Source organism: Kogia breviceps, chromosome 5 (genome assembly GCF_026419965.1).
Source record: "Kogia breviceps isolate mKogBre1 chromosome 5, mKogBre1 haplotype 1, whole genome shotgun sequence".
NCBI lineage: Eukaryota > Metazoa > Chordata > Mammalia > Artiodactyla > Physeteridae > Kogia > Kogia breviceps.
In genome coordinates this window covers 60659285-60682322 of record NC_081314.1, presented here as the reverse complement: position 1 = coordinate 60682322, position 23038 = coordinate 60659285, and the positions used below count along the sequence as shown (strand labels likewise).

Genomic DNA, 23038 nt, shown 5'->3' with positions numbered 1-23038 from the left:
AGATTTTATTTCCTCCAATGTTAGAATGCCAGTTGAGCAAATTTGTCTACCTTCCTTGTCTTTCTTTCCAGGATCTTAGGGTTAGAAACTGATGATGAAAGGAGTCCCTGCCTATTCTGTCCAGTTTTTGTCTGTAGAACAATGAAGGGAAAAATAGCAAACCTTAGGCCTTTGTCAGCGATTCATTCACTTTAAGCTGTTGATAATTCTTTTTATGCAGTTGTCCTTCGCCTTCCCAGTTGCTCTAATGTGGCCTAAAGTGATCAACGGGATCAAAATCAAACCGTGAACCCTAAAAAGAACAAAACTAGGAAATGCCTTTTAAGAGTAGCCATTATATTTTTAAATTTGCATCTGCATTTGTAACAGAGTGGCACTGCATTGAAATGGTTTTAAAGTGGTTTACTAAGATGTGATAGTTGTGATCATGTGTTTGGGTAATACAGTATTTTAGAGTGAAGTGTGGTTGTTAAATAAGTGGTCATAGTTCTTATTTTTTAGCCTTGGAACAAAAATTATACTTTCAGGATTCTGAATTTCACATATGGTTTTCGTTAGACTAACATTTGTCTTCGTTCTTCCTGAAATTGATTTTGTGAGGGAGTGAAAAATAATACAGTGATGTTTTTGTCATAGATTATGGTACCTGTGCAGATAAAGTCTTCATTTTAATCACCAACCCCCTTTTGTGAGAGGGGGTACATTTTACCCTATTTGCCATGCTTTGTTCTGGGTTTTTCAAGATAACATACCCTATATTGAAAGGAGACAGGCATATAAAATAAGTATCCACAGTGGTGGTAGAGCTTAGGTGGGATGTAGGTGATCTAAAATTTAGCTAGAGGATACAGCATATCCAAAGTCATGAGGGTGTGGGAGGTTTGGGGAACTGAAAACGTTTATTTGTGAAGTAACACCCTAGAGATAGAAAGTAATGGTGTTTGCTGATTGGTTAAGCTATAGCAGATGAAGGAGGAGAAGGAGCCATATTTCTAGCTGGAGTGACGGGAGGATGGAGCCATACACAGAGGTAGAGAATATAAGAAGAGGAACAAGTTTGGGGTGGGAGATGAATTAAGTTTATATATAGTACGTTTGAAATGCTTTGGGGACATCTAGGGAGAGAGTGATGTCCAGTTGGCTTCAAGTAACTGAAAGTACTATTTTAAACAAATTTTTAAAAAGTAGAGAGGCAAGAAGTTGCTATTTTTTTTATCCCATTGTCCTTAGTGGAAGGAATTTCATCAGGCTCATTGCCTCGGTTGAAAAATGGCTACTGCTTCAGGAGGCATTCTGTTAAATAATAAAGCAGAAGGAAGTGCTGCATCTGTTGTTTATTTTCAGGAAAGCAAACGCTTACCTAGCCTCTTCCCTTGCCTTGATGGCTGCCCTCCCCAACCCCTGTTTTTTAACTTTTAAATACACATAGCATTTCAAGAACTAGTTAGTTGTATGAAATACTCTAGGTCAGAAGTATTTGGAAGCTGGGTAGGTGTGGGTGGCAAAAAAGTTGTATTTATTTGTGGGTGGACTTATACCGTCCCATGGTGGGGGCTACCTGAGGGCCATACTGTACTTGACTCCATCCTACCTGCAGCAGTAAGAATTTGGGTATAGATCTCTTCCTCCTAAGTAAAGTGATACTTTCATTACAAATTATTTGTCGTGTTGGAGTAAGAAAACTTTGTGGAAACGAAGGTTTTGAAAATGGACTCAGGACACCTAGAGGAGTAGAGTGATACGAGTTTAACCCCTCATCTGATGTCCCTTATTCTTCCACTTATTAGTGTCGATCTTGGTCTGATAACTTCTTTGAGCCCCCAGTTAGCTTGTTTCTGAAACAGAGATAGTAATACCTACTGTACAAGTTAGTTAATGAGATTTAAATGATCCTGAGTGCATAAGCAGTGCAGAGTTCAGTATTCGTTTTGTTACTTCTGGTAAGAAATAGTGAACCTCTGGGCCTCAATTTCTTTATAAACTAGACTGCTTTACTTTCTTTAACCTTCATATCATCAAAACAAATGCTCTCTGCTATTTATAAGATACTTTTAATTTTAATATATATATATATATTTTTGGCTGCACCATGCAACTTATGGGATCTTAGTTTCCTGTCCTGGCCTGTGGTAGTGAAAGTGCGGAGTCCTAACTACTTGTCCTCCAGGGTATTCCCTATAAGGTATTTTTTAGTTAGTTTGGTTTTCTGTCTGTGTTGCCTTTATTTTTCAGAAATTAGAGAGCCTGTTTTTTTTGTGAGCCTAGTTCTTACTTTTTAAAAGACATCAAAGGATTTCACAGTTCAACCCAGTCATTGCTTATATAGGAGCTGAATTAGTCCCATAGAAGCTTTAAGTTACAAGCCCAAGACCACTGACATCCTAGAGGCAGAGTAGGGATAAGGACCCAGTGTGTTGTGAGGAAAGGGTTCACTGAACCTTTCTGTTTCTGTGGATAAATGACCTTGGTTTAATTTTTAGCTGTGTTTCATGTGACACATAAAGGTAGAATGTCAGCAATATTACCAGACAATGTGGAGCATGGCAAAATGGTCCCTGACTTGTGAATTGCATCTGGAGTGGGAGTGAATACCTGGTAGGAGGACGTGGTACACTGTTCTAACTGAGCATGTCCCTTGATGGGTTGGGTCCCCTGGAAGCTATACCCATGAGACTCTTAAAAGATGGTATTGGTTCCTCTTTGGAGCTTAAGGTTTCCAAGCCAGGGTGGCTTCCACACCCCTCTATGAATTCTTGCACCCTTTTACCTGAGCAATCACGTGGTGGTGGTAGGAGGGAGAAGTGCAAAGACAGCAGCTCCTGGATTGCATGTTCTGCTGTCTGATACCCTGATAGGCTTTCCTGTCCTATAGCCTTCTGAGTGAACAGGTTACAGCTGTGGCCGGCTTAGGTCTTGTGAATTCCTCTAGTTGGAATCATCAGGGTAGTTCTTTTCATCTGATTGGTTAGCCTTGACTTGAGATCAAGAGGCCGTGAACAATCACACACAACAGATTTTCATCCTCTTTGACTTTCCTCACAATATTCTTTAAACAATTTCTGGCTTATTTCACTTCTTATGAGGAAGAGGTAAGATCTTGTTGCCACTCCACTAATCTTACCAGCACTACCACCCCTGTTGCTGGAATCTAGAATTACATTTTAGGTATGATAGTGGATACAAGCTATAAAGATACTCTTATTTTTTCCAGGATTTTACAGTTGAAGTTATTGTTCTACTAAAGAATATGGAACACAGTGGGAAGAGGGTGAACAAGACCAGAGACCCTTAAGCATTTGAGGACAGCTTGGTTTACATCCACAGTTGTATTTAGTTCTTTTTCCCTAGTTAAGTATTTTAAGGTGATAATGGGTAGGTAAGTGTATGAAGTACTAGGCACAATATAAGCATTTGGTGGATATTAAAAAATTGAGTCTTTTTTCTAAACTGTAGTGGGACTTAAGTGACCAGGCATTCCGTTTTAGTGACATTTTTCTGTTTTTCAGTATCCTGTGCCTTGAAAAAGTTTGAAGCTCTTTGATGTTAACTTTGTAAGAATGCTTGTATGAAAAATAATTTGACTGAACAGACTCTGGGCAACAGTTATGAAGGTTCTCTTATTTAGCCTATCTTTTGCATTTGATAACTTTTATGATGGTCTCCATAATATTATAATGCTAAATATTTGAATAAACCTGTCACTTATAACACCTAATATCTATCCTAGGAATTATAGCTTCATAATACATAGTAGATGTAGGTAAGAACAGACATTTCAGAGAAAAACTTAGAGTAATTGAAATATAAATGACCTATTTTGTGAATATGGAGGTTCTGTTTCCAGCACTAAGCTGACAGCATCAAGATAAGGCACATCTTCATGCATGATTGCCTGAATACAAAACATAGAACGTACATTAGCTTCCTGAGTATCTTGCCACCTCTCAATTGAAATACAAACCAGTTCTGACCATCCTACTGCTGCTGCAGTGTTGGAGCATAGATTCCTAACCTCTGGACCACCAGAGAATTCCCTTTTTCATTTTTCATAGCATTTATCACCTTTCACATAACAATTTTAAATTCTGCTGGAATTTGAACTTGTGAGGGCAAGTATCTATTTACTGATGTATTATAGTAATTTTGTTCCATTGTTAATATTATGGATCTCTGGTAGAGATGTTAAAATTAATGTCAACAGTATCTGGTAGAGATGTTAATAAAACTTCTTCCCCTTCTTTCTCCCCTTCCCCTCTCTTTTCCATTCTCTCCACAGTTCTGTTGTCTATTGCAGGATACATCTTAGAGTCAGCTTAAAAAAACCCCCCCAAAACCCAAAACCTACTTGTTTAACTTGGTTTAGAGATAAACATGGGTTTTAAATTACATTTTTCATCCTGGTCTCCTGAAGGAGAATCTGGCTTTCTTCTCAGTTTGCCTTTTCTTGAATAACTGATGCATCTCTAATGGAGAGAATTCATTTATAGCATGCGGATCCTTTGTTGTTGATGGAATTTTTAGTTGCTTTGATATTAGAGAAGTGGGAAAATATAAGAAAATTGACATTTTGTTTTAAATATAATTCTGTCTACAGATAATTTTATGAACTTGTTTTTAAAAAAATAATTACAAATACACAATTTACTTGTTTCTTTCCCAGATTTATCTGTGAATTATACTATGATTTAGGAGTGTTAGAAAATGTGAAAACATCTTTTGCAGTAACAGTTTAGTTCACATTATAGAAGTGGTTTTTGGTGTCCATATCACTAACCGTGTCAGAAAAGTAAAATACAAGATCATTTTCTCTTAATTAAAAATATGCAAAATAATTCTTCTTACTCACTACTTGGTGAACATTAGCTAGTAGTGGCAAAGCTTATGGCCAACATTTTTTGTTGCTTCCATCTGCTCTGGCCAAGAGAGTTCATTTCCAGGACCACTTTGATATTTCTGTGACTTCATTGTTCTCTTTCTTTGTTGTTGTTGTTGTTTTTAATACTTCCTATTGCTATTTTTATAATCTCATGGTAAGTCATAAAAGTCATAAAGTTTTTTTATTTAGAACCTAAATTTTTAATCTTTCAGTACTATTCTTAACCCTTTTTACTCTTTTACACTCTACAAGCAATTATAAGTAGCTGATATTTATTAGTACTATTTCTGTGTGAAAACATCTTTAGAGATTTAATAGGATTGGTGCTGTCTTGTTTTTAAATCATAGTTGTTTTTTTTTTCTTACAATAACCCAAACTATAGGTTCATACTTGCTGTGAAGCTGTCTAGTGCTCACACAGTCTCAGCAGAGTGTAGTCTTGTAGAATAGCCTCATTCTGCAGATGAGGACACTGAGGACTTGCTCATGATTGTAAGTGTGTGACGTGAAGGACTTGTGTTCTGAAGTTCTGATTGAACTTCATTATTATGTATAGTGCCATATAAGATAATATGTTTGAATGCATTGGAAAATTACCTTCCCATAGAATGGCTACATAGTTTTAGTGGAGCATGCTTGAGTAATTTATTTTTGCTTGGTCTGTTTACTTTATTTGATTAAACAATGGTTTTTTAAAAAATTTTGTTTAACCTTAAAGTGTTATGCTCTGTCCTCGATCAGTAGAATTTTGGATGGTCTTGGGCGTTACTTCAGGGGCAAAAAGTGTTGCCTGTAGCCCTTTTTTTTGTATGTGTGTTTTGAATAAAGTTTTTGTGTAAACAGAAATACCCATTCATTTCTATGTTGTCTGTGACTGCTTTGTATTGTAATAGCAGAGTTGAGTGTTTGTGAGAGACTGTGTGGTCCGCAAAACCAAAAATGTTTACTTTCTGGCCATAGTGTCAACCTCTATACCATTACATGACAGTGACTGGAAAGTCAGGTGGAACCTTTGTAGTATTCATAGAGTCTCCGTTGGTGCTTTATTGTAATTTGAGTGGTGGGCAGGGAGAGGAGTAGTGTTCTGTATTGAAGTAAATAAATTGAATTACCTAAGAAAGGTGGTCTTCTTTCTTTTCATGACCCCCTGGAGAGACTGAGTGTGAAAAGTGTATATGTGTGTCCCTATTCCTCTGTTTGTGTGTCCTGAGTGGATCAGGCAGACAACACAGTGTATTTGCTGGTTTAAATGTTTCATTTTAAATTTGGTGAAATTGAAAGCAGTTTGGCAAACCAACATCAGATGAGAATTAGGCATACTTTAGAATTATGAATATGTAATTTATTTTATAATATACTCAGAATGACTTATGTTAAAAGACAGCCCTGATTTCTTAAAGGAGTGTATTTCTGACTGCCATTCTGATAGAAACATGGTAGTTAAGTGAACAATTTGTTTTAACTAACTGAAGGCAAAACATTTATTGGTACTGTCTAGATTATACCTTAAGCTATATGTAAGGAAATACTCTTAACGTACACAAGAGTGACTCTTCTGAATCTGAGTAGAGATAGAAATGTAACATTTTAAAATTCTGAACCTAACATCTAATTTAATGTAAATATATTTTTTCTTTCTGTGTCTAGAGTACTTCAGAATGACAGTTTCATTTCAGTAATTATCTGCTGGCATGTTCTTAATTTTTAAAAATAGTTAAGAAGCATATTCCTTTCTATTACAGACTGAAAGTTGAAGATTTAGTTTTGAAGAGGCTCTGCTTCAGTGTGTGTTCATTGTCGCTTCGTGTGGTCACACCGGTTAAGATAACTGTCATGTTCATGCACACTGCAAATCTGTTGTAATTTAAGACTTTTATCCATCATTACTCTTTTTTGTGTGTGCATATAGTAATGCTCTTATATCAGCTCACAGAAGACAAAGCTGGACTCTACAGTCATTTAGCACATAGCATAGCAGAATATGAATGGGCAGTTGGTGTCCTGCACAGAAGTTCGCAGCCAAGGGGACAAGTGGGTGCTGACATTCAGGCCACACTCTGTTAGCCAAGCCATTTCCCTGGTATTGGGACTGTGTCTTAGAGGAAAGGCCTCTTTACTTATATAAGTATTATTTTAAAATTATTTGAATTCTGTGCCAGGCACTGTTTAGCATTTTATAAATATTAAGTTTTTCAACTCTCATAATAGTTTATTTTACAGATGAGGAAACTGAGGCACTGAGAGGTTAAGTACCTTGTCTTAGATCATCTAGCTGTAAGTTCAGAGCTGTGTGATTCCACAGTTCAGGCACTTAACTCTCTGTACTGTAATATGCCTTCTCTCTTTTTTTAAATTTGTCCTGCTGGTGTCTAATTTGCACAGAGGTGCTGCAGAGGTTATTGGTGGCCCTGATAGCATACTTGAATGAGTTGGAAGGAATTGGACAGGGCACACATACAACCCCGTATCATATCCCCCTGTAATAACTTCCTTGCTGAGTGATAATCCAGGTTTTGTTGAAAAATTTCCATTGATTTGTAGAATAGTTTTTCATTAGAGTGAGCGAAAAAATATCTTTCTATAACCTCTATCTACTACTTAGCATTTTGTGACACAAAGCTGAGGCTCATTTGGTCTTTCTGTGTCTTTTTATCTAAATGTAGGTATCAGCAATGTTCCTTTTGTGCCTTGTTAAAAGATAATTCCTGTTTTGTGGTCTGTCTGGCTCTCTTTCTGTTTGAGATGTCATCATTATTATTGTTCTTCTTTTCCTAATTCATTTTTGGGGAGAAGGATTGAGTTTATCATTTTTCTTTTGTTTCTTTTGTTAATCTTAAAATCAAATCAATAAAACTTTTATTCAATGTAGTATGTTTCCCACTCTAGTTCTGAGAATGAGAGGACTCACTTTGCAAAGCTAATGTTATTGAAAGAAGTGATCCCTCTGTGCTTTCCCCCTCCCACCCCCAGCCCCATAGATTAATAATTAGATTCTGACAAGTAAAACTCTCCATCCTGCCCTTTGCTGCCACATAGTCCAGTGGTTCTCAACCCCATTGGAATCATCTGCAGGAGCTTTTAAATTCAACGGATGTGCAGATTCTGCCTTAGACCAGCTAAATACCAAGTGAAGGACCCACTATGTCACAGGCTAGAATCTGGAAAGGTATTTCTGTAGGACAGAGTTAATCAAAGACCCAACGTCCCTGACAAAGCTGTTCTCGTTTCTTCTGGGAATGGATTGTTCAGCAGGATTTTTGTGTTGTCTTAACCTAATTAACTATTCAAATTTTTTGGTATCTTGAATCAATTATTCAACCCTTGGGAAGAGTAAATAATCTAATAAGATTTGGAATTGTGTCAGTTTTTTCTTCTAACTTGTTAAGTGCCAAGGTACCTACCTGTGTGGTCTTAGGCAAATTTGGAATACGGAAAGTTTAGTAGTTTTTTTCAGTCCCATTATTTCTTATATATTGCCTCCTTTTACCTTTTACTTGTTTCTTCCTCCCAAACTACTTTAAAAAAAGATTTAGGTCCTATCAGCTTTGTCTTAAGAAGAAAACAATGTCAGATCTGTCATATTTCTAAGGCATCTTAAGTTATAAGTTGCACCATTAATTTAGTAACAGTTTTTTGGGGGGAAGGAAAAAAGAAATTAGTTACAGTTGCACAATGTTGATGTTCTCACCTTTTAAAATAGTAAATGAAATATTTATTCATACATCTAAAAATGTTTTTTTAATTGGAGTATAGTTGATTTACAATGTTTTGTTAGTTTCTGCTGTACAACAAAGTGAATCAGCTATATGTATACGTATACCCCCTCCCTCTTGAACGTACCCCCCACCCCACCATCCTTACCCATCTAGGTCATCACAGAGTATCTAGCTGAACTCCCTGTGCTATACAGCATGTTCCCACTAGCTATCTGTTTTACACATGGTAGTGTATATATGTCAATCCTAATCTCCCAATTCATCCCACCCTCCCCTTCCCCCACTGTGTCAACATGTCTGTTCTCTACATCTGTGTCTCCATTCCTGCCCTGCTAATAGGTTCATCTGTACCGTTTTTCTAGATTCCACATGTATGTGTTAATATACAATATTTGTTTTTCTCTTTCTGACTTCACTCTGTATGACAGACTCTAGGCCCATCCACATCTCTACAAATGATCCAATTTCATTCCTTTTTATGGCTGAGTAATATTCCATTTCATACATTTTTTTTTTTTTTTAATATCACCTTTCTAGCGTCAAACTTAAGTTTGAGTCTGAGCCTTTTCTCATATTCAGGTTCTCTACCGTTGAAAGTTAGTGAACTAGAAGTCTTTGATGGGTGGATGTTAGTGCCTAAAAATAAATTTTACTTTTAATAACACTTGAAACTGCCCAAACCAACCTTTAATGTAAAAATCTCTGTGGCTTTGTATGAGAGAGTTTATTGTTTTTAATTGCATTGCTTACTTCCTGGCAGGCAAATTTTGGGGTCCTTGCTAGTTTTTTGTCTTTTTCTGCACACTAGTGTTTTTTTGGTATAAATTTAATATAAAATTCAACCACATGTGATACTACCAGTGAAACTAACTCAACTGAAATAATAATTGGATGACTAGACACCAGTGCATGTTTAAATTTTTCTTTGTGTGGGTTTGTGGTCTTGTGTATTTTTTTATTTTTAGAAAATTTGGGATCATAATATACAACTTTTAAATTCGTTTTCTCTGAATCACTTAAATAACAAAGTGAAGTGAAAATCAGAGTCAGTGATGGCAGAGTTGTGTTTGACCTGACTGTTCTGCCTCTGAGCCTGATCTCAGGGTCATTTTTCTTAAGATAACCCTCTGTCCCAGCTCCTTCCCCCTTTTCACTCACCTCATCTTTTGGCTGCCCAGAATATTATCTGTGTATATGATTCCGTGGGAAATGAGAATAGGGTGAGGAGAGTGCGGGATATAATGCTTTAGAGCTTTGATGAATGTGTAGTATGTTACTTGAGATTGCCATGTTGTAGAAGGCAACTAACAAAGTCATTCTGTGTGAAGTGGATCAGTGGAATTGAGAAGATTCAGTTGAAACTTTGATTTACAATATATTCCTTTTAAAAAAGTTCCACTTGGAGGTAATCACCATTTATTTATTGTGCTTTGAATCTTGTGCTAAGCAATTTAATTTGAACTTTATCTGTGACTTTTCTTTTGCCCAGAAGTTCACTTAACAAAAACCTTTCTAAGCAGTAGCATTGTTATGTTTTTCTCTTAATTCTTGAGATGATTTCCCCCCAATTCTCCAAATTTAAAAAATTCATTTGTAACTTCTGTTCCTTAGGGATACCAGGTACACATTCTTGACTTTGTTACTAACCACTAGGTTCTAGATTCGATTATGTCACTACTGTAAATTATAAGCAAATTTTTTTTTGTTTGTACTTTTTTCTAGAGAAGGGGCTCATAATCCATTAGCTTTTTTTTTCTTTTGAATTTTATTTTTTTATACAGCAGGTTCTTATTAGGTATCTATTTTATACATATTAGTGTATACCCGTCAATCCCAATCTCCCAATTCATCCCACCAACACCCCCCACCCACCACCCGCTTTCCCCCCTTGGTGTCCGTACGTTTGTTCTCTACATCTGTGTGTCTATTTCTGCCTTGCAAACTGGTTTGTCTGTACCATTTTTCTAGATTCCACATATATGTGTTAATATACAATATTTGTTTTTCTCTTTCTGACTTAATTCACTCTGTATGACAGTCTCTAGGTCCATCCACGTCTCTACAGATGACCCAATTCGTTCATTTTTATGGCTGAGTAATATTCCTTTGTATATACGTACCACATCTTTATCCGTTCGTCTGTTGATGGACATTTAGGTTGCTTCCATGACCTGGCTATTGTGAATAGTGCTGCAATGAACATTGGGGTGCATGTGTCTTTTTGAATTGTGGTTTTCTCTGGGTATATGCCCAGTAGTGGGATTGATGGGTCATAGGGTGATTCTATTTTTAATTCTTTAAGGAACCTCCGTACTGTTCTCCATAGTGGCTGTATCAATTTACATTCCCACCAACAGTGCAAGAGGGTTCCCTTTTCTCCACACCCTCTCCAGCATTTGTTGTTTGTAGATTTTCTGATGATGCCTATTCTAACTGATGTGAGGTGATACCTCACTGTAGTTTTGATTTGCATTCCTCTAATAATTAGTGATGTTGAGCATCTTTTCATGTGCTTCTTGGTCATCTGTATGTCTTCTTTAGAGAAATGTCTGTTTAGGTCTTCTGCCCACTTTTTGATTGGGTCGTTTGTTTTTTTAATATTGAGCTGCATGAGCTGTTTATATATTTTGGAGATTAATCCTTTGTCCATTGATTCATTTGCAAACATTTTCTCCCATTCTGAGGGTTGTCTTTTTGTCTTGTTTATTGTTTCCTTTGCTGTGCAAAAGCTTTGAAGTTTCATTAGGTCCCATGTGTTTATTTTTGTTTTTATTTCCATTACTCTAGGAGGTGGGTCAGCAAAGATCTTACTGTGATTTATGTCAAAGAGTGTTCTTCCTGTGTTTTCCTTTAAGAGTTTTGTAGTGTCTGGTCTTGCATTTAGGTCTTTAATCCATTTTGAGTTTATTTTTGTGCATGGTGTTAGGGAGTGTTCTAATTTCATTCTTTTACATGTAGCTGTCCAGTTTTCCCAGCACCAGTTATTGAAGAGACTGTCTTTTCTCCATTGTATATCCTTGCCTCCTTTGTCATAGGTTAGTTGACCATAGGTGCATGGGTTTATATCTGGGCTTTCTATCTCTGGGCTTTCTGTCTTTTCCATTGATCTATATGTCTGTTTTTGTGTCAGTACCATATTGTCTTGATTACTGTAGCTTTGTAGTATAGTCTGAAGTCAGGGTGTCTGATTCCTCCAGCTCTGCTTTTTTTCCCTCAGGATTGCTTTGGCTATTCGGGGTCTTTTGTGTCTCCATACAAATTTTAAGATTGTTTGTTCTAATTCTGTAAAAAATGCCATTGGTAATTTGATAGGGATTGCACTGAATCTGTAGATTGCTTTGGGTAGTATAGTCATTTTCACAATATTGATTCTTCTAGTCCAGTCCATTAGCTTTTAAAAGAGATCTGTAAATCAAATAAATTTGCCTTTGGAGACTGCAGGGTAGTATGTTTGAAGATCAGTCAAAATATACTGTTGTGCTGTTTTATAGGATTTTCGCATCTTAAAAAAATCCTAATTATATGTAGGTGGTAGATTTAAGGTGATGTCTGCTGAGATAGCAGTGTCAGTTTCTTTACTGAAAGATTAATACCTCATTTATTTTAGGTAGAATGTTCTGAAATACAGATTCTAAAAGCAAAGCTTTTTGTTTGGAGACTGAACCTAAGCCTACAAACATTTATTTCATCACAAGAAGTAAAGCACATGGGTTTAGTTTATGTAGTACACCAAGTAGTTGGTCTCTGTACACATTTTATAATGTGACTTACCATAGAGTTTTTTTCTTTTAATGGCAAAAGATCAACCTTTATAGGCCACTTTCTGGAAGTGATACTAATATTATTGGTATAGCCAGGCTCTCCTAAGTATTTTCAAAAACAAAACAGGATTCACTGTTGAGTTCCTCCTTATCATTGCGATGTATTTGTGTTCTAATTCAGTATCTACTGTGTTTTATTCTAGAATATGTATGTACCTATTCCTACACATTTAGATACTATATCATTTTGTCAATAAATGTATCTCAAGAACTGTGTATGCTCAGGGCACTATTCTTCCGTGGTGGGACAGCAAGATGAGCAGATTAGTCCCTGGCCTTGGGAGGTCTGATAGGTGAGGCATGGTGAGAGAATAAGGCATTGCAGAGCTGTGGTAAGAGAGACTGGTATTTCTCTCTCAGTGGGTGAGTAATCAAGGGAGGAAGCTGATTTAGGCTGAACCTTGAAAGAGGAGGTGGACTGGGTTTGTGGGTGGAGCCACAGTAGAAGGACATTTCTGGCAGAGCAGTGAGCAGTGTCTTGGCAGCCTAAGAGTGCAGAGAACAGAGAGGGTGATATGCTGCAGTGAGAGTACAGGAGGTACTCTGTACCTGTGAGATTATAAAGGCAGTTAAGGATACACATGGTTTTGGTTTTTGGACAGTTTGAATCACTTTAGTACAAGTAGCTTTAATATATATTCTATTGGATTATCTTAAATCACCTTAGATTTTTATAATTCCTTTCAGATACTCATTTTATAAAGCTGAAGAATTGTGATGTATGCTTTAGAAATGCACTGCACAATGGCCAGGGCGTAGGTAAATGGGTCGACTAGGAAAACAATACAGAAACCAAAATACAGCCCTGCATATGTTTTTTAAAGTTTTCTGGGAATTCCCTGGTGGTCCAGTGGTTAGGACTCTGCGTTTCCACTTCAGGGAGCATGGCTTCGATCCTTGGTTGGCGAACTAAGATCTGGAAGCCACACGGTGTGGCTGGGGGGAAAAAAAATTCTCAGTTTTTCAGTTTTTATTGCATGTGCAAATGGGCAGACCTGTTGATACACCATTTTCCACAGATTTATTCACCCTTCAGATCCTAGAATCTGATATTTAACCCCTTCAATATTTATTAAGTCAACTTTGTGGCCTTTTCCCATAAGGAGCTGTAGTCTAATAGGAAAAGCTGAATGAGTGAATGAATGAATGAGGAAAAGAAGGGAAGAGAAAATACGTTTAGAGATTAGAGACCTCTGTGAGAGTGATGAGAGAAGAACTCACCACAAAAAAGTAAGAGGAGAGAACCAGGGAGAGGAGGTAAAAGAAAAACTAGCAACTGGAATGATCTGATTTAGTATTTCCCTAAGGTACATGTGTGTAAGTTCGTGTGTGTTGTGTGTGTACACACAACAATAGTAGTGAAAACAAATATGCATTGAGGTACGATGTGCAGTTACTCCATATACGTTCATTTGAGATTTTAAATACTAAATATAATTAATATTTAATATTGCGGTTAATTTCCACCCTCATTTGGCTGTGATGTCAGAGAGTCATGTATAACATGTGGTACATAACGGTATTCAAAAGAGTTGGGGGTTCCACAGGGCAACAGTGGCACTCCCATTCATTCATTCCATTTCTGGGAATTGCCATGCAATTGAGCTTATTAATGTATGTTTACTTGTGTTTGATGATACAGATTTGTGGATTATATTATCCAGTTTTAACCGAACCCCACAAAACAGACTAATAATGTAAAGATTCCTTCCAAGAAACTGAATATAAGAAACATGAATAAGAATGGGAAACAAGAAAATGGTAGAGCTGATACTTAAACTATTAGGATAAGCTTTTCATCTGCCATGATCTAATTATTTTAGAAGATGGCTGAAAAAATTGGAGATTCTCAAGAAAGATATTTGACAGACAGGCATACGTTCACTTAGTACTGATGAACCTTACTCTAAGATTAAATTGTGGCTTGAGATAGTAGTTAATAATGATATAAAACCATCATGATGAAGAAGACATTTAAAAGTTAAGGACCTAGGGGCTTCCCTGGTGGCGCAGTGGTTGGGAGTCCGCCTGCCGATGCAGGGGGCGCGGGTTCGTGCCCCGGTCCGGGAGGATCCCACGTGCCGCAGAGCGGCTGGGCCCGTGAGCCATGGCCGCTGAGCCTGTGCTCCGCAACGGGAGAGGCCACAACAGTGAGAGGCCCGCGTATTGCCAAAAAAAAAAAAAAAAAGTTAAGGACCTAGAATGTTATAAACAAGATTGTATCACTGTAAATATGTAAAATTATCTTTATTTTTTACTTCGGTTTTGTGTGTTTTAAGATGTATGAACTTCAGGGCTTCCCTGGTGGCGCAGTGGTTGAGAGTCCGCCTGCCGATGCAGGGGACACGGGTTCGTGCCCCGGTCCGGGAGGATCCCACATGCCGCGGAGCGGCTGGGCCCGTGAGCCATGGCCGCTGAGCCTGAGCGTCCGGAGCCTGTGCTCCGCAACGGGAGAGGCCACGGCAGTGAGAGGCCCGCGTACTGGAAAAAAAAAAAAAAAAAAAATATGTATGAACTTCAGTAGCATATGTTAATTATTTATAAATAATTAGAATGAATGTATGCCAAACTACATAGCCTAGAGCTCAAAAATTCATGAAGACTTTATAGTAAAATAATGGATGTTCATAACAAATGACCTTGAGTTAGACAGAGCCTAGCAATAATCTAGTTTTTATTTGAACTCAATCATGATGTCTATAGGACATTTCCCCAATAGGTGCTAGAAAATATCTACTAACTAGCTCACAAATGTTTTGTGCCAGAAAGCCTTGGGGCTCACTTACCTGTCTTGAAGCCCAAAAGGCTGGTGGAATATCGTATGTTGATATGGCTGTCTGTAATTCCAGTTATAAGTGTGTGGCGTGTTTAATAAATATTATTTTAATTCCTAGATCTTCTTACAGCTCAACTATCTGAAAGTTACATAGCAGCACTGAAGTTATTTAGTGTGGCCTTGGAGTTGGTAATGAGCACAAATGAGGGTTCCAATCAATTAAAGATAAAATCAGAGAGGAGCAAATTTCAAGGGATTAAATGCTTTCTGTATTTATTCAGTGTATTTGCTTAGTTATCTTTTTAGTGTTACTGACTTAATTCACCTTTTTGATGTACGAAGAAAAGTTATTGTGTTTCTTTGTGTGGCATCACCTTGTACTCCTGCAGAAAAATGCACTCTACGCTTGCACACAGTGGGAGCTGCCCTCGTCAGTGTTCCACCTGAGAATCACCACTCTGACAGGGTTGTGAAAAACCACTTGTATATTTGCAAAAAAGGTTCTTGGAAAATAATGTGCTGTGACTCAGCAATTGAGAAGACTGGGTAAACTCTGTAGAATATAAATTCTGAAGAGATATGGTTTAATAAGTTTTGATTGAAATTGTTTCAAAACCAATTAGGTATTTCTCTTTATTGTGTTAAACAGAACATATAGCATATAAGTTTATACCATTCTTTACAGCTCCTGATGATAGATTATGAATCTGCTATACTGAGCCCTATTGCAGTAGTATTTGCATGAGTTGAGTTGAATTGGGGGTGAGTGCGTCCTTTATGCAAATTCATCTCTTTTGAGTCTCATTCTGTTCATTGTGTCAACCTTTAAGGAATGTTGTAAAGATTCAGTGCCTGCCACATACTACACGCTCAAAAGTTGCTGCTGTTTATGACAGCAGTTGCTTAGGAGGAGAAAGATACTCACTGGTTGGGACCTTAAAGACATAAATAGTATTTCATACATGTAAAATTTGGTATGGGAAATCTTTTAAACTGAATTTGTTTTAAGACACACTGAATATTTTACTTTCCTTTTTCTTAGCTCAGCAACAGCAATTTGTGATTGGCAGTACCAGACATTCAGTTGTACATCCCCACATCAATGCACTGCCAATGGTAAGAATTCCTCCTCCTCTTTTTGTCAGAGCTTGTTTTAATTTCTGTTTTTATTATTCTCTTATTTTTAAGAATCTGTTAAGAATGTTGAAAGTTTTTCACAATTTGACAAAATACATGTGTTCTCAAACTGAAGAAATGTTTTTAAAAATACGTAATTTTTAAGGTACTTAAAATGTTTGATTATTCGGTGTTTTTTAAAAAAGGCAGAACCTCTAATTTGAAGATTTCTGTTGTCGTGGCTATGGTTATCAGAATGAAAAGTGTTACTATACAGTTAAGATCTTATATTTTAACATGTGGACTGTATTTTGTGAATAAAATTTTCTCATTAAACTTGAGTTAGAATGGCAGTAATGGCTCTTGTGTTTTTGTCCATCATCTTACTAAAATAATCATATTGCATTTCTCCTAATATTTATAGTTAATGGGCAGTTAAATGGCTAAAATTTTACCTGTCTTTAGTTAGTGGATAATTTTCAGGAGAACCATTCTTATTTATTTAACAAGGTCATTTAGAATCCTTTCTCTGTGGAATGAAAATGTCCATTATTATACAGCAGCAAGACCACTGGACTCTGTGGGAATTGGGAGTTGCTCTCTGCTGCATATGTCTTGGATGACTTTTGGCAAGTACTCTTGTAAAATTTGGTGATAGAATTGGACTAAATTTCTAATGTTTATTCTAGCTATAGGCTAAGTGATCTCATCACTGTTCATTAGAATTCAGAATGATTTTTTTTACCTTATAAAAAGTAATTCCTTATATAAATGGTATGACCCTGTATTTGGGCCATCAGTAAATAACAGGAGAATGAATTTTTATTTTTTTTGTTTTTTTTAAAGAATTAATTGCTTAACAGCAGTGTTTTCTATGGTGTATTATCAAGACTTTTAATTATTTTTACTTAAATTTTTATTTTAAATATTAAATCAGGGAGCTATAGAAACTGATTAAGGTTTATAGAATTTGGTGGGAAATTATAGATGCATGAGTCTGAAATAAAAAGTAGTAAAAATTAACCAGAACCAGGATGAGTGAGATGTGAAAGTTATCTGTGAAAATATTCCTAGGAAATGATTCATTTTAAAGATGAACTTGTCAGTATGTCAATAAGATTTCCTCTGCCTAAACTATCTTCTGAATTCTTACTGCTGAAAAGAAAACGACCTCTCCCCCTCTCCAACCTCCCTTTCTTCTCCCTTCCTCCTTCCCCCCAGTAGTTAATGGGGAATGTTGGGGAGAGTAAGGAATTTTGTTCTGGCTTTACCTAGCACGGAGGATGACACCGTTCTTCATTAATATATGAAAATACTTGCTGGGTTCTTTATGGTACCCGGGTGACTCATTAACCATCATTAAATCTGCTGTTTCTTCTGGAGCACTACACTTTCTCACGTAAGCAGCTCATCTTAGGCATTTTGAGTATCTGGCTTTTTTGAAGTTCACGTTTGAAACCTGTGCATTTTTCTTGGTTGTTGGAGTCTTAGCTATTTGTGGCACGTTTCCCCTGAGAAGTGAGTTGCACAGGCCTGTTGGGTGTCTGAGAGCCAAGTGCCATGCCACTGGCTCTCTCTTCTAAGTGCCTGTCCTCAGGTGACTTTGTAATGTGCCACTCACATAGCCTGCGTGTCGTTTTGTTTTGTTTGGGGAGCAGCTTGTAGACTGTATTTTAAATCAGATTATCTCAAACACATTTGCCATCACAGATGTTTATGTTAGTGTTAATTCTGTATATGTGTTAGTGTGAAAAATGAAGAAGGTCAAGATTACACAAATTTGCTTATGGGCTAGCTGTGGACATCAAAGCCATTTCTACACATTTGTAAGATGTACTAGTAAGTTTATAGATATTGGGTTCAAAATGGTGGTTTTCCCATGAGCCTGAGCAGTGTAGTAGTGTTCGGGGTTAAATCTGTGCTGTGTACCATCTCACGTGTTTTTCTCTGGAAATTCCATAAAGGAATGCTCTGTGAAAAGTTGGGTCTGCCACCCCCTACACCCACTTCAACTTTGTTTTTCATATAAGAACCATGAATATTCTTTTTTTTGCCTCACTCTTCACTTGCCTAAGTGCAAGTTATTTTAACTCTCATAGCACCTTAAGTCACCATGATTTACAGCTACTTTGCAGTATAAATGTTTCACGCTATTTTCTGTAATTATCTTATTGCATTAATAGAACCCAGTGACCAGTAGGTGTATATTATTGTTTAGTGTGAAAAATTTTAGATGTATACTAGAGAGAATGGCATGATGAACTCTCGCCCAGCTGCAGCATCACCAGCTTTGTTTCCTGTAACTGCTTTGCTCCCATGTTGTTATGCCTCGTTCTTCCCCACCCCCACCCCCATTTATTTTGGTGCCAATACATATGTCACATGATTACATTAATAAATATTTCAGTAGGTATCGATGGAAGATGTGGGCTTTTTAAAAGTATATAATACAGTACCATTATCCCACTTGAAAAATTGACAGTAATTTTTTTATTTGAAAAGGCATTTAAATATACTTTAAAAAATTATAGTAAAAAACACATAATGTAAAACTTACTATCTTAACCATTTTTAAGTGTACAGTTAGTATACAAGTGTAGTGTTAACTATCTTCACATTGTTGTACAACAGATCTCTAAAAATTTTTTATCTTGCAAAACTGACTCTGTACTCTTTGAGCAAAATCTCCTATTGCTTCCTCTCCCCAGCCGCTGTCAACAATCATTTTACATTTTGTTTTCATGAGTTTGACATCTTTAAGTATCTTACATAAGTGGAATTATACAGTATTTGTCTTTTGTCACTGGCTTATTTAACTTAGAGTAATGTTCTCTAGGTTTGTCTATGTTGTAGCTTATGACAGGATTTTCTGCTTTTTAAAAGGTGGAATTTTTTAATGTTTATATCATTTTCTTTATTCATCTATCAATGAACATTTGGGTTACTTCCAACTTTGGCTATGGTGATGAATGCTGCAGTGAACATGAAAGTGCAAATATCTCTTTAAGATCCTGCTTTCAATTCTTTTGGATAAATATCCAGAAGTGAGATTGCTGGGTCATATGATAATTCTAGTTTTAATTTTTTGAGGAAGCTCCATACGCTTTTCCAAAGTGGCTGCACCATTTTACATTCCCAACACTGATGCACAGGGTTCTGATTCCTCTACATTCTTGCCAGTACCTATTATTTTCTGTGAGAGTTTTTGGCTGTTGTGAAGGTTGGAGGGTTGGTTTGTTTCATTTTGGGGTAGTGAGCACTCTAATAATGGGTGTCAGGTGATGACAGTAATTTCTTAATATCACCATATATCCTTTTAGTTTGAGCTTTTACAGACTGACAACAAAATCCATACATTACATTTGGTTGCTATGTACAGCTTATGCTTTACCTCTTTATTATATTTCCTTTTTATTTATCTTGCAGGGTTTTCTCATTCTGTATTTTGTTAATTGCATCCCTGTAGTAAAATGCCTCTCTTTCCCTTGAATTTTTTAATTTAAAAGATTAATCTAATTCAGGTTTGTTTGTTTTGTTTTGTTTTTTTGCATTATTTTAGAGTGGGGGTATTTTCCAATTTTCAAAGTGCTAAGTTGTTTCCTAGAATGCTGGGAAAAGTAGACCAACAAAGACTTTTTAAAAAGTGTCTCTGTGAGTTTGGGGATTTAAATATTTGATATGTTATTGCATTGTAGTTTTTATTCTTCTTCGTAGGATACTCAGATTGTCTTGGCCAAAGGAGCCTTTTTAAATTGACTTCTGAATGTTTTTGACACAACTCTAGTAGTCTCTGTTAGCTTCCTTGCTTTTTGACATAACAAGATGTTCCTGAGCTCATCTTGTACATGTTCTTCCTTAGGCCCCAAATCAGCTGTGTCTCCAGAAAGTCCAGTTCCTTTTAGTGAAAGCAGTATGTAGAGCCACAGTCTAGTGCTAAGGGTGTTCGTTGTTTCTGGATGTCTGGTATGTGATATATCTGATAAAAATGTTGGATTTAAATTTTTCCAACTTAAAAATTCTTTGATTTCAATATTTCCATCCTTTCTCATGCTGAAAAATCTCTTTTTCTAATGGTATTTACATAAACTTGTTTCTTTTGTATATTTATATTATATATAATGTTATATATATTTAACATATAAATGTATAAAACAATATATTATTGAAAGGTATAAAATACAGACTGTAAGATATAAATATGTAAATATATAAAATAAATATGACATTACTGTACATAATATAATTTGTATCTTTATAAATATATTTTTATATATTTAAACCAGTACCACCAATATGATTACTGAAAACTGCTTTTTCTTTGGCCCATGACCCACTGGGGGTTTACATTCACAGTATTTTGAAGTACGCAAAGTAAATCCACTTGTGTGATTTTTCTACCAACTTGGTCTACCAGGTTTGTACCAACAGGTCCATTTGTTTCATTGTATTTTTAATTTTTAGGATTTTAAAATATTGATTTAATCTTACTTACAATTTTATAGAAAACATTGATATTACTTCAAAGTGAAGTATGTACGTAGTTTCTTCTTCCCCTTATAGGTAACCAAGTTTAACTAGGTTGCTATTTGTAAAAATAAGCAAACCTATGTGTGTATATATATATAGTGGACATTTTGGAGATCACCTTATAGTAGTGTATAGAGTTAGTCCTCATTCTTTTTAATAGCTGTGTAGTCCGTTACATAGATGTATCTTAGCTGTTTCAAGAATGGCAGTTTCAGGTATGAGCATAAATGTTCATGTAATTTTGAGGCAGTTTGCCAAATTCTTTTCTGTAGGTTTTATGACATCTTATATTTTTTCCAGCAATGTATGAGGGTGTCTGTTTTCTCACTTGTAAACAGTGTATAGTCAGAACTTTTTGGATATATACATATTTAATCTGATAGTTGAGAGATGGTGTCTCGATGTAGCTCTAATTTGCATCTTATGTGTTTTAGAACAATTTGTATGTTTTTTTTCTTTGAACTGTTCCAGAGTTAGATTCTCGTTTTCAACAAATGTGTATCAACTTTGTTGACCAATCCCTTTAGGCCTCCTCTTTTCTTTTGTTCTAATTCTACAGTTGTCCCACAGCTTCTAAAACTTAATTTGGTTTAACAACAAGATTTTCCTGCTGAGAATAGAACCTCGCTGACCAGTTGTTTTAGGTTTGATTTCCGTGGAATCTGACCCTTGATTATAGCCATTTTATTGGAAAGCTGAACCCAGGAAGTTCCTGTGGGGAAATGAGAAAAGGAAGATAAGGAGGCCAGTATAAGATGCCTTTGAGTAGGTTAATATTTTAGGCAGTTGGGACTCATAACTTATGGGGACCTCTGGGGGCCAGTATGTAGAACATGCCTCTCAGCTGTTCCACTCATGGGTCAAGAGAGTTGGGGTACTTTGTCCGCCAACTCCATTCCTTATTGGTGGAGTTATGCTTTGGGAAGGGCACAGGGCATCAGCTCCTTAGAACTTCCCCTCTGACCTAACTGTGGCCAGAGATGACCCTCAGGTGTTTGCAGTAAGAAGCTGCCTAGTTCCTAAGGAAAACTGAGTGATCAGGGGTTATGGGCTGGACACTGCCAGTCTCTGTTGCATCGATGAATATTCTAGTCTACTGGCAACTGTATTTCTCAGTGTAAATTAGTAAATCATTCTTCTCATTCATAAATTGCTCTAGTGTATTTTGTTAACATCTGTTCTCCTAGAACTTGACTGTCCCAAGAGAACAGATAAAAGTAAATTATGGCTTGCCAGACTGAGGATAAGACCCCAGAGTTGTAATCCTACCCAGAGGTAACTCCCAGGAAGCAGTGTGGTGCGTATTGAGGAGCTAGTGATCTGTTCCCTTTTACTCTCCACTTCTCAAGCGTGTCATCTGTAAAATAATTTGTTCTGTTCACTGTAGAGAAGTTCATTGTCATTATTTATCATCTGTCTTTCACTGTCATGTACTTTTGAAGTGGTATTACTAAATGTGAAGCATGAATGGCACTGCCATAGAGACAGGATTGTGTGAAGTATTTTATTTTGGTTGAGAATTTATGCCTCTGGAGAACTAATTTTCAAGTCAATAGTAAGAGGGTTACATTGAAAAGCTGTCTTAGTTTGGGTTTTTTTTTTTTTTTTCCTTTAATGGATGGAGCTGAAAATAGCTACAGGCTGAATTTCTTTCAGAGGGGTCTATGCCTTTGCTTACGTCTGAGCAAGTATCCCTTTGAAAATGTATGGTTTATTTTCTATCAAAAACAAAACAAATGATAAGCTGAAAAGAGCAGAGCACATGCACATTGGAGTTGTAGTTAACTGAATGCCTTCATCTTTACCATTGGATGTTTGTTGTGGGATGTGAGGCTGATACAACTGTCTAAAATGGAACCTGAGTGACTGTGGTTTCATTTGGAAGGCAAAGAAAGTGTGGATTCTTTCATGGATTTAATCCTTAAATTAAATGTGATAGTAGAATTTGTTATGGTGAGTTGATGTTGCTATTTAAAAACTGATCTTCATGCTTCAGATAACTTGGTGTCTGTTCTACAAGTTCTTAGTATAGGCATCATGCAACCAGAAATAAAATGTACCTCTCTTTCTGTCTCAGGGAACCCAAAATAAAGTGAACAAGGACTTCCACCTACCTAGAGGGATGAATATTTACTGGACCAGTGTTAAAACAAAAGGTGTCCTGTCATTGATTATTTTCTGGCTTTATTTTTTTAAGTTTTTGCAA

The 23038-nt window shown here is 36.5% G+C and overlaps 1 protein-coding gene across 6 annotated transcripts in view; it reads left to right on the top strand.

Moving 5' to 3' along the window:
- Positions 1-23038, top strand: part of TBL1XR1 (TBL1X/Y related 1) — a 179917-nt gene that overhangs the window by 71338 nt on the left and 85541 nt on the right. For 4 of the 6 annotated variants that reach the window (XM_059063950.2, XM_059063953.2, XM_067034036.1 and 1 more), the window contains exon 2: positions 16232-16305. The exons of 1 other annotated variant lie outside the window; for it this stretch is intronic. The gene's annotated coding sequence lies outside the window, so the exon portion shown is untranslated. Of the gene's footprint in view, positions 1-16231; positions 16306-22909; positions 22989-23038 lie in introns of all 6 variants that reach the window. One more of the 6 variants, XM_067034037.1, reaches the window with a different exon arrangement.